The sequence below is a fragment of the Nesoenas mayeri genome (assembly GCF_963082525.1).
Source record: "Nesoenas mayeri genome assembly, chromosome: 2".
Classification (NCBI taxonomy): domain Eukaryota; kingdom Metazoa; phylum Chordata; class Aves; order Columbiformes; family Columbidae; genus Nesoenas; species Nesoenas mayeri.
The window spans coordinates 74,146,332-74,157,204 of record NC_137543.1 but is presented as its reverse complement, the minus strand read 5'-3'; positions in this window follow the sequence as shown (position 1 = coordinate 74,157,204).

Below are 10,873 nucleotides of genomic sequence, written 5' to 3'. Positions count from 1 at the left end.
ACTGAGAGGAGGAAGGAAATGTGTGAAGATATGTGGATACTTTAAATACGGAACAAAAATAAAATAACATGGAAGTGGGTGTCTCTGGTAGTCCTTATTACATTATTCTCATGTTGATGACTTACTAGTGTTGACAGTTAAAACCATATTAAAAACAAGAGGAGTCATAAGTCGAAGACTTGAAACTTTCTCTCTGCACTGGATTGCCTTGTTTACTAAGGTAGAAAATGATGCTGTAGCTGTTCTATTAATTCACATAAACATTTTGTGTGTATACGTGTATACATGCAGACACACGTATGTAAATGCATTATTAACTAAAAAATCATTACAAAGTACTAGCCCTTCTCACCAGCTGTCCTGAGTGTGCCTTGCAAAGATGGTTAAGTGTCATAGAGTGAGATTTTAATCTTTACCTGGTCTGGCTCTGTGTGTAGTAAATAAAAGGAGACAGGTTTTGTTCTCTGGTCTAGAGGCTAATTAAGACTGTGTGGCTTGCATCCATGCTTAAATTCTCTTGTGCTTAAACTGAAAACAGTTAAACAGGGAAGATGGTGGGCCAGCACTTAAGCCTTTGTCTTGGTACGGTTTTATTTTTTGGTGGTGGTGTGGACACCATGAGGAAGTTGCAACCCTGAGAAAGAGAAGACCAAATACAAATTTGTAGTTCAGGAAGTTGTCTTGTGCTCCAGAGGCCAAAACAGTCCAAATAGTGGATTCCAGTTTGGACAGCCTGACAGTTTGCTCAGAAGTTTCTGTCCTGAAGTCTCTGGTATTATCCAAATCATCTATATTCCTGCTCTGTTACCTCTCCTCCTTGCTTTTCTCCAGTAGGTTTTTGAGGTGCATTTGTGTGTAACATATTTGTAAGAAATAACTTTCCCAGAGCCAGTTAAGGGCTTTCTGTGAAGGATTATAAAATGCACCCATGGCAAAAGGCCTTTTCAAGAGCAGACCAAAGGCTCATTGGAAATACCAAAAGGTAGGGAATATAAAGCACAGAGCCAGAAGCTAGCAAATCCACAGAAAGAACTAACATCCCTCAACAAAGGGCTTAGATCCTCAGCAACAATAATTGGAATTGAGCATCCAAATCTCTGACAATGCTGAGCAAATCTCAGTCACAGAGGATAGACAAGCCCCTAGGGAATTTGAGACGACAACTAAGCAAGACAAGCACTGACACTAAGGTATACCATTTCTCTTAAGAAGACTAGCAGATTGTTTATCCTAAAGTGGAGCAAAAAGATTCCAGTTCTTGAAATGTCTGACCTAACACAGAAAGTATATCACTTTTAGCTTTCTGTATTTCCATCATGCACAAATCACTGATACCTGATTTTTTAAAAGAGATGGTCTTATCTAGTCAGTTTATCTGGATGCATTAAATTAGAACTTAGGGGTACATATGCAAATTTAAAGCATATGTACAAGTACAACCTGCCTTTGCCTTTTGTATTTGTCCATTTGGGAGCTGTGCATGTACACAAGTCAGTGAATATTTTTAAATGAAAACAGAGCCTCTTTTGCAAATAGGGTTTATTATTTCCTGTTCAAATGTTATGTATCATATACAATTATTTACAAATTTGTTACTGGTTACAAAGGCTGTGGCAATACAAATGCTTGAGAAGGATTCCAATTGAATCTTTTGGAGCTCCAGCTCTGCAGTGCAGAGAGAGTGATCTGACTTTGGGTAAGAATGTAGGATTTGTCTTTATGCAATGCAATGCAGCATCACAGGCTATATCTTGTACAGAAACTTAGATTTCATTCAAATTAGCGGATGAAAACTGATCATATTTTAAACCAGCAGTGGACTGAGAACATTGATTGCCAAGACAGGTGCCATCACTTGAGTAAGTTCAGATTGGTTACTTTATGTATAAAAGCATTTTACACATGGCATAATTAAAGCACCATAATCTAAGGAGATGGGAGCTATATTTAAAATAGAGCAGGCTGTCATCTGGATAACTCAGCATAGTTTTATCTGATTTTACAGGTTGGTTAAGAGACAGAATCTCTACATCTAGAGAGTGAAAGTTGTGTGTGTTAGAAATCCTCTAGATAAATCAAAATTGTAAAAAAATGCGTAAGGATGATTTACACTTCTCCATACTGCTAGATCAAGCTGAGGAAATTTATAAAAAATAAACAGTGGGGAGGAAAGGTATTTTTTAAAGTCAGTTTCTAGTTACTTTCAGTTTCTCTGAAAACTTGAACAAAGAGCAACAAGCCCTTGGGCTTAAAGAGCAAATGGAAAGGAAATGCTTGTATCCAAACTATAAAGAAGTCCCTCATTTCACTTAAAATAAACTAAATAGAGCAACAAAAAGCATGTTTTCAACTGCTTGTCCCATTAAGAAGTTCTTATGATTTTGACAAATCTATGTTTTGATCTTAAAATTATAAGATAACATTCCTTGAAACCTTGAGGAGGAAAATTTTCAATGTATTGAAACAGAAGAACTTACAAACGTAGTAATTAAAAAATAAGAATGTGGCACATTCTATATAAGGCCTATTCCTGTTTCTGCTGGCTGAAATAGCATTGCTTTTGATAATAAAGACAGAAGGGAATTCTTGCTGTCAGGTCAGTCCTATAAATAGCAGTTTCATGTGATTCATGGTATGGTGAACTGGTTATTTTGTGGCTTTTCTATGCTGTCCTAAAGAGAAATAAACCCTCCCTTAGAATATCTTTTCATTTCATACTGTGGCATATGACAGAAAGTATATGATGTAAAGTATACGAAAGAGGGTTGCTGTTAAAGAATCTCAGTTTTTCCTCCAGTTAGAAACCATTGAACAAAAGCTTTAGTTCATGGGACAACTTCTGCTTTCCATCTGTTAAATGCCTTGCTGAATCATAGATGTTGTTAATCTATACGTGGTGTTCATAATTTAGTCAAATTTCAAGTCACTAAAAATCATTTTTGGATCTGTTCCTTTGAGTTATGGCATCGACACCAAGATGAACAGGAACAGAGCTGGTTTCCGCTGTGTAGTAAAACCACTGAAAAACAATGCTGCCATGAGAGAAATGGTTTCCTGGGTAGAATTTAGTTGGTTTTCCCTTCTACATTCTTCTAAAGGCTTCAGAAAGAGTAGTCTTCTAAAGCAGAGCATTTACATCATGCAAAAAGTCACTACATTTGCAGCTTGTTTCACAGGATTTCTCTTTAGAACCAGCAGGCTTTGGAAGTTAAATGATTTGAAGTCATTTTATGTAAAGCAGTTGTTAGCACAGTGGCTGTGTTTTTAATATGGTCACTTTGATGTACACAGTAAATAAATATGTCTTAAACTATTATATTTCTTTCTAAATATCTCTAAATGATATCTATATATTTTTGTATGCATAGCTACTAAACCCCTTAAAATACATTTTAGCATCATGTTGATAGATTGATCATAAAGAAACATTTTGACATAGAAAAATAAGCTGCAATGGAACAATTATCATAACTCTAGGTAAAGTTCATATTTTTTAGACTAGATTCTTTTCCTTCTTGCTCCTTTCAGAAACATGCATTTTAAAAAATTGGTTTCCTTTGGTTTGTTTTTTATTTTATTCCTAATGCTTCTCATCTGCCATCTAGTAAAGGTCATAGAAATATTAATGTACTTCCAAAGCAAGAGGACCAAAAAGCTTTGCTTTCAACATAGCTTAGAGTATGGGGATGCAAATTACAAAAAATCAGTGGCCTGTATCTTCTCACAGAATTATTTAGTAATGAATATACCAAGTGAAAGAGAAATGTCTGTTGGGTAAACAATACACATAAACAACTTCATGGTAGGAAAATAATATGATATAAGAAGCTGTGGTGATCCTAGCTTGAAATCTTGAAAATGACTGGAGAAAATAAGGTACTTATAGAGGAGACAGAAACCAAAAGCATATAATAACTGGAAACTTTGTTTTGTTTTGCTGTGGATGGAAGCTTTTTTTTTTTAAAGTACAATTAAAAATATAAAACCACCTTAACAAGTAGAGGATTTGTGTTGCTTTCAGATGGTATTTGAGAGATAAAGTATTATTTACTTGGTGAAGTTTGGCAGAGCAGAGGAGAAGGCAAAGTTTAAGTGGGGTATTCCCCTCTGCTGGTGGCTACAATCTCCTTCGTTTGGTCTCAGTATCTCTCGGCCGCTGCTGTCTTTTCTGTCCCCCCCTAGCAATGCAGGACTCCAGAGGCTCCGCTTACACTTTAGAACAGGACTCTGAGTCTTCCCCAGTGTGCGGAAGCACAAGGCAGCCCTGCAAAGTTTGTATTGAGCTGTCCCAGAGGAAATTGCTCCTAAAATACTGACCTGTCTCATGCTGAGGCAGGACAGCTGCTTACCATCCCAGCCATGGCCCTTTTGTACGTAGAAAATGTAATTGCTGGCTTTGTTGTAAGAAATGATGACACTCCTTCCCTTGCAAATACCATTGTGTGACATTTGGTGACAGAAAGAAGTGAAGACCGTGCCTCATATCTTCTCTGAAAAACAGCAGTTGCTTATGGAACCCGACAAAGCCGTTACTGCTGCTGTGTTCTCATTACTTAGTCTAGTAATGAGCATACGTAGTAAGTTTATGACAGATATCATATACATGTGGGGCCTAAAAACCAAAGGCCTTTAAGCCCCCATGTTCCATAGACTGGTGGTTTCATTTTCCTGTGTGTGCAACTTTGGAGCATCAGTAACTCCGCAGCTGGGTAACATCAGGTCACCCTGAGCAGTGTTTCTTTCACCCTGTCCTACCCCTGCTGCCATTAAAATGATAATAATCAGGTTGCATCTTTAGATAAAAGGCATTGTATGGCTCCTTGTTATCACTCTGCGTGAAACAAATCTGTATGTGTAAATTGTATGTAATCTCATTAGTTTAGGATTTTGCCATGAATTTCTTCAGCATTCTCACAATTGGAATACAAAATGAAATTTCCAGGGCTTCCTAATAAAGATCTAAACCACACAAGTAGCAGTATGAAAGAATTCAATGGAACTATTCATGTGAAATTACATTTGTGCAGCTTTTATCATCTTTGCTTTGACCCTTTGATTCAAGAAAATACCTCTATACAGGCAAAGCTGAGCAGAAGCACGTTGATGGCTCTCAGTTCTTCAACAGCATACACCTTGCTGAATCTTGTGGTGTAAACTTTCTTGTTTATATCAATGACCACTAAAAAACTTATAGATCAGTCATTCAACAACACTTAAACTAATTAACTGTGTCATTGCTGATAGGAAGTCTGACAGTATGCAAAATATTTCAGTTATTCAGTAAAGCAAAGATATGTCTATTAAATCCAGACATTTCCTTCAATAAGAACCTTCTATTAAATCCAGACATTTCCTTCAACAAGAACCTTCGAGTATTCAGTGAGTCCACTACTTTTAGTTAAAAAATAATTTTAAAAAACCTTAGACTTTCTCCTTAAAAACTGAACTAAATTTCTTACAGGACCTCTATGCTTTTGGAAGAATGTCCAATGTATTTTGCACAGGGTAAAAGTAAAACTCTCCAGTCGATAAAAGTACTTGCAGCTTTCTCTCATGTTCTGTTCACCAGAGACTGCCAGTCAATTTAGGATAAAAGGTCCACCCAGGATCAGAAAAAAGTCGAGTCCAGCTGACCCGACCCAGACCTAAAGAGTTCGGGCTTTCCAGTTACCTACATCATGCCCTCAGTTCTCTTAACCTTCCTCTCCTCCACACGCATACTCTTTTAGTATGGCATAAGGGTGCCGTGCTTTGTGAACAAGTAAGAAAAACAAGCAGGAAAAGGGATAGACAAAATGCAAGCGCTCTTACTATTATTCTGTATTGAAATGAAAATGGGGGCTAATTTCTCTTCCTGCAAGTTCCACATTGCTCTTGGTATTTCTCCATTTGTCTAATTCCACCCTTAACCTAAAGAGCTGGTAGTGTGAAATCTCACAGAAATTCCTAGGCTCATTTCCATATTTTTTTGCTGACAGCCTTGCGTGGGACAATTAAATAATTTGAGCAAGCATTCACCCAATCAAAATATTTTCCAGCTAATTAGCAGATCAGACATCAGTGAAAAAAGCATATAATTGTATTAGCCACCATCAGTTTGACACAGTAAATATGCTAGTATGTATACATCTCAAACAATGACACAGTCAGCAGGCTGTAAATCAAACTGATTTACACTTAAAATAATTAGAGAATAAAGGAGAAATGACTGGAATGACTGAAGATTTTGTAGAAGGCAGGCCACATAACAAATGTAAGTGATTAAAAAAGAAAAGTCTTAATACAGCCTTGCTAAAGCTGCCTAAATGCAAGATAACTCCAACTCTTTACCTTATCAGAAGACTGGACAAGCTCCAAGTAAAAATAAAATAAAATTCAAAAGCATCCACTGACTTCAGTGTCATGTAAATCGGGCTGCAGCTTTCTAATGGCTAAAGGTTAGGTGCATGGAGGACAATATATGCCAAAAGCAGAAGTCAGGTGGGATTTAATAACTCAAATAAAAAACTGAGATTAAGTCTCCTCCCCATAATATACATCAAGCTGCACAATTGCCAGTGGATCCTGAAGTTGACTCTTTTGTCTGAACATTCCCTGGACACCGAAGCTGTGTCTGCACTGGTGAATTAAAACACATCAACGGCCACTTGGATACTTGGCACTTGATGGCATTTGGGTCAAGGAATTGCCAATATCTATACTGTTACCTCAACAAGACTCCAAGACAAAGAAACCACAGGTAAAGAAGAATTGGTAAATCTTACCAATTTCTGAATTTATGTCTGAGATGGTTTTGGGTGGGTGGAGAAGAATGGTGTTCAGAATGAACCAAAATATCCCAGATGCCATGTTAAAAATATAATAGTGGAGCTGGTGCACTTGTACAGCCAGGAACAAGTCCCCCAGCGGTGTTTAATTTACTCACACAGACAGAGCTGCAGAGCTTGCACAGAATTACCTGCCACAGTGCATAAATAAGCAAAATCAAGTTCCAGAAACCAATAATAAAGAACCAATGTCCCCCAGGAGCATGTCCCCTGGGAATTAGGATATGTACTTGGGAAGAAGAGATATGGGTAGGAGTCATGACTGCAATGGGAATAAGATGGCCATCAGCCTCAGAAAAAAAACACGGAGTCATGAAAAAGTACAGTTTGGAGTGGAGCTCTGGAGGTCACCTGTATAAACCCCCCGTTCAAAATGAGGCCAACAGTGAAAGCAAAGCATGTTGCTCAAGGCCTTACCCAGCTGGATTATGAAAAATCTTTAAGAATGGAGACTCCACAGCCTCTCTGGGCAATATGCTCCAGTGCTTCCCAACTCTCCTGTGAGCATCTTTTCCTCATATTGTCTTTGTTATAGTTTGTCACCATTGCACCCTGTCACTTGGCATTACCCCTCATAGAAATATCTGGCTCTGTTTATTCTGTGACCTTTCTTTGGTTAGTTGAAGACTGCAATTACACCCTCCCATCTAACTCCTTTTCTTCAGCCTAGGGTAACCCAGTTCCCTAGACCTTAGATTATGTGCTTTAGCCCCACAACCATCTCTGTGGCCCTGCTCTGGACACTCTCCTATTTTTTAGCAGAAACTCCCCTACATTCAGGCAGTTTATGGTTCATCTGGCCTTGTTGAATGCTTTAAACCATGAGATCACTGAGTGTCCATATCACCTAACAGAGATGTGGGAAAAAAAGAGGAAAGAAGGGAAAGTAGCTTCCCCATGTTCTTTTTGATTTAAAAGTCTCTTTTTTTTGATTAAAAAAGTCTCTTGTAGACTTTCCTTTTTTTGGTTGGTGTTGTAAATGCTGTACTCCACAGTAAACAATAGGGTTTTATACGGACACAGTAAACATGCTTGTATGTGTGTGCGTGTGCTTGCGTGTGTGTCTATATATAATGAATACACGTGTGTATCTCCCACAGGCTGGGTTAAAGTGGCTACACAGCGAGTGCTGCAGGCAGCCCAGCTGCAGGTTTTCACCTGCTCCTGCAGGTCCTGCATCTCCTTAGGCACTCTTTCCCGCATTCCTTTTGTCTAAATTACGGATGTGGTTTCCGCTATGAGATAGGGACACCTCTGAATTTGACCCTGCACTACCTTTAAGGCACATAGGCTCTTTTTCTGCTTCGTCCCCAAGTGACTGCTCATTATAAGAGAATTTACTTACATATTCATTTTTTCACTGCCCTGGGAGCGATATGTTACCTTGCAACCCTAAAACCCGTGCCTGAGAGGCAGTTCCGTAGCATGGATGCTGTTTTTCGGCCCAGGACAGGGTATCAATTGACTTGCAACAACTAGCCTGCTTCCATACATGGCTCACTGGCAGTGTGCTATGAATTTCCTTTATATCAGCTATGCCTCGCTCTAATTTACCTTTCGACTGGGCTAATGAAATGCAGCACTACAGTCTAGTCATATTAAGAAAACAAAAGACAGAAAATCAAACCCAAAAACCCACCCTATTTCTGGAGTACTGAATAGCAGAAAAAGAATCTAATGTGACAGAGACAGGCTCCCATCATATTTGTAAAACTTTCCCAGGAAGGGATTCCTGTCAACTTTCTGAAGTTCCTCATCTATCCAGACATTTCAGTTAGAGCTGTGTTTTTTGTGTATAATAAATTGCTTCTAGTTGGCTGAAAATCACTTTTTAGCTCTTATCTCTGTGATCGGTTACCTCTGCTGTTCTTTAATGGCCTTCACCTCATTATGCAACTAGTCATTAAAAGCTTAGTATCCAGTACAATGGTAGCTTATGTAAAGTGATCTATGAGAGCTTTATACAGGCTTACCAGCCGCAGCCTTAATTTTACTCATTCGTCTTAATTTTTTGTAATCATTTTTTGTAAAAAGGGTATAATGTCAGGCATGCTTCCCTGCTACTGACAGATCCAATCTAGCAGATAATTACCATAAGGAAATTGATGCTTTAGTGTGCAGGGGAGAATTTAATTTACTCAGACATCCTACAGTACAATGCATTCCAAAAGATATGAGGATTTAAGTTTTTAAGAAATTAAATTTCACTATTTAACATGATTACTTATGTTGAACATCATTAACTAGCTTTTTTTTAACTATTTGATATAATTACAAGAACAGTTATTTGGTCTAAAATCCAAAGTCGTCTTTAAATAAGGGTTAAGGATCCATGAAGTACAGAAAAGAATGTTGCATTCTTTCTCTTCCCCTCTCCAACACCAGCCTTCCAGCAACAGCATTAAAAAAATCTACAGAGGTTAACTGAGCCAATGCATGAACTATAGAGCTTTTTCCAATGATGTTTTAATAGATCTTTTGTTACCAGCCTATTCCACCTCAACTCCATTGGTCAGGAAAGCCTCTTTAGTCCTATTCACAAATACAAATTGCTTATAATGTTTCAAAAATGATAGAACTGTGAAGGAGTTGCTGAGATCCCAATTAAGGAAGGTAATTAACTTATATTTAATTTTAGGCATTTGATAACTTCAAGAGAAAACCATGGGATTTAGAATTAGATTAATTTAATTAAACTCTATAAAACTGTTTACTCTCCATGAAAAAGCATTCTTCCTAACTTCCAACGTATATACCTTGCAAGTAGAATATGCAGAGCACAACCAGGAAGGCCCAAAAGGTTTGATCTTTTGAAAAACAAAAATTTTGAAACCTGAAAAGCCTTCCTCTATGAAGTCCAGAAGCTTTGTTTTGATCACTGAACTTCCTTATTAATAATACTTCAACCAGAGAATTAGAGCAACAGAATTTTGTAAGCCTGCTCTTTTTTCGTCTTTGTTTATTCAAAGTTTTGCTAAACAGTTTAAGACAACTTTTCCTTCTTTCCATTTGTCATGAGGTTGTACAGTCAGAGAACAAAAACTGCCAAAAGCATTTGACATGCATCTGCAAGTCTCAGGATCTATCAGTAGAATTTGAATAGCATTGGCAGCTACCTCATCCTTGTAACTGTTACACAAGTAGAGCTAATGTTGATTTAAAATACTCTCTTGGGACACATTTTTATTTTGGATGAAAGCATCCTCTCCAAGGATAGGAAGCCCCTATCACATGACAATAGAAATTTTGCTGGCCAGAGCCTTGACTGACACCCCATTAGGAGCATAGACAGAATGGGGGGGGTCTTTGCTTTCGTCTGGAGAAAGCACATGGACTCCTTATCACCCATAGTCTGATGGGCTTTTCTAGATGGTACTTCTGATCAGATAGTGATTTCTCTTATTTTTTTAGTATTTAAATAAAATACGTTGAAAACAAAGAAATAATTATTTCAGTAAGGATAACATAAGGACAACCATTGATGTCTCAGATAATCTACTTGAAAACAGCTTCTGCCTTTTCTTAAAACAGCTTTGTCAAAGTCACACTTTTCATATTTACCAAAGAGAAGCTAAGAAACTGTAAATATGAGGAAGGAATTGTATGACTCAGTATTATTTCTAAAATAAAAGGTAAAATCATGCCATTTTTAGGTACAGTCATAGATACATGACATAAAATGGAAAGAGCATAATGTCAGCAATGACATCAGCACTCCCTTCGAAGTAGTTGTTTTTTAGAAGAACTGCACTTGTAAGAATGTCCCCAAATGGAGAAAAGGGCTAGTCAATAACAGCGGAAGGAGGGAGGATGTGACAACGTGCCCTTACACAGCCTGAGGGACTGCACGTCATTGGAGTCAACATCTCTCCCAGCTCACAGCCTACCTGGGTGGGATGGCTAACAGGGATGGAGGAAGCAAAGGAGTCAGTGGCCATACCAAACATTGCCCGCTGCAGTGCCCTGCTCAGGTTCCCTTCCAAGTGAGCAGATCCACTTACACCAGAAAATATTTTCTCAGTTTTTAACCATGGCCAAGCTTCTGC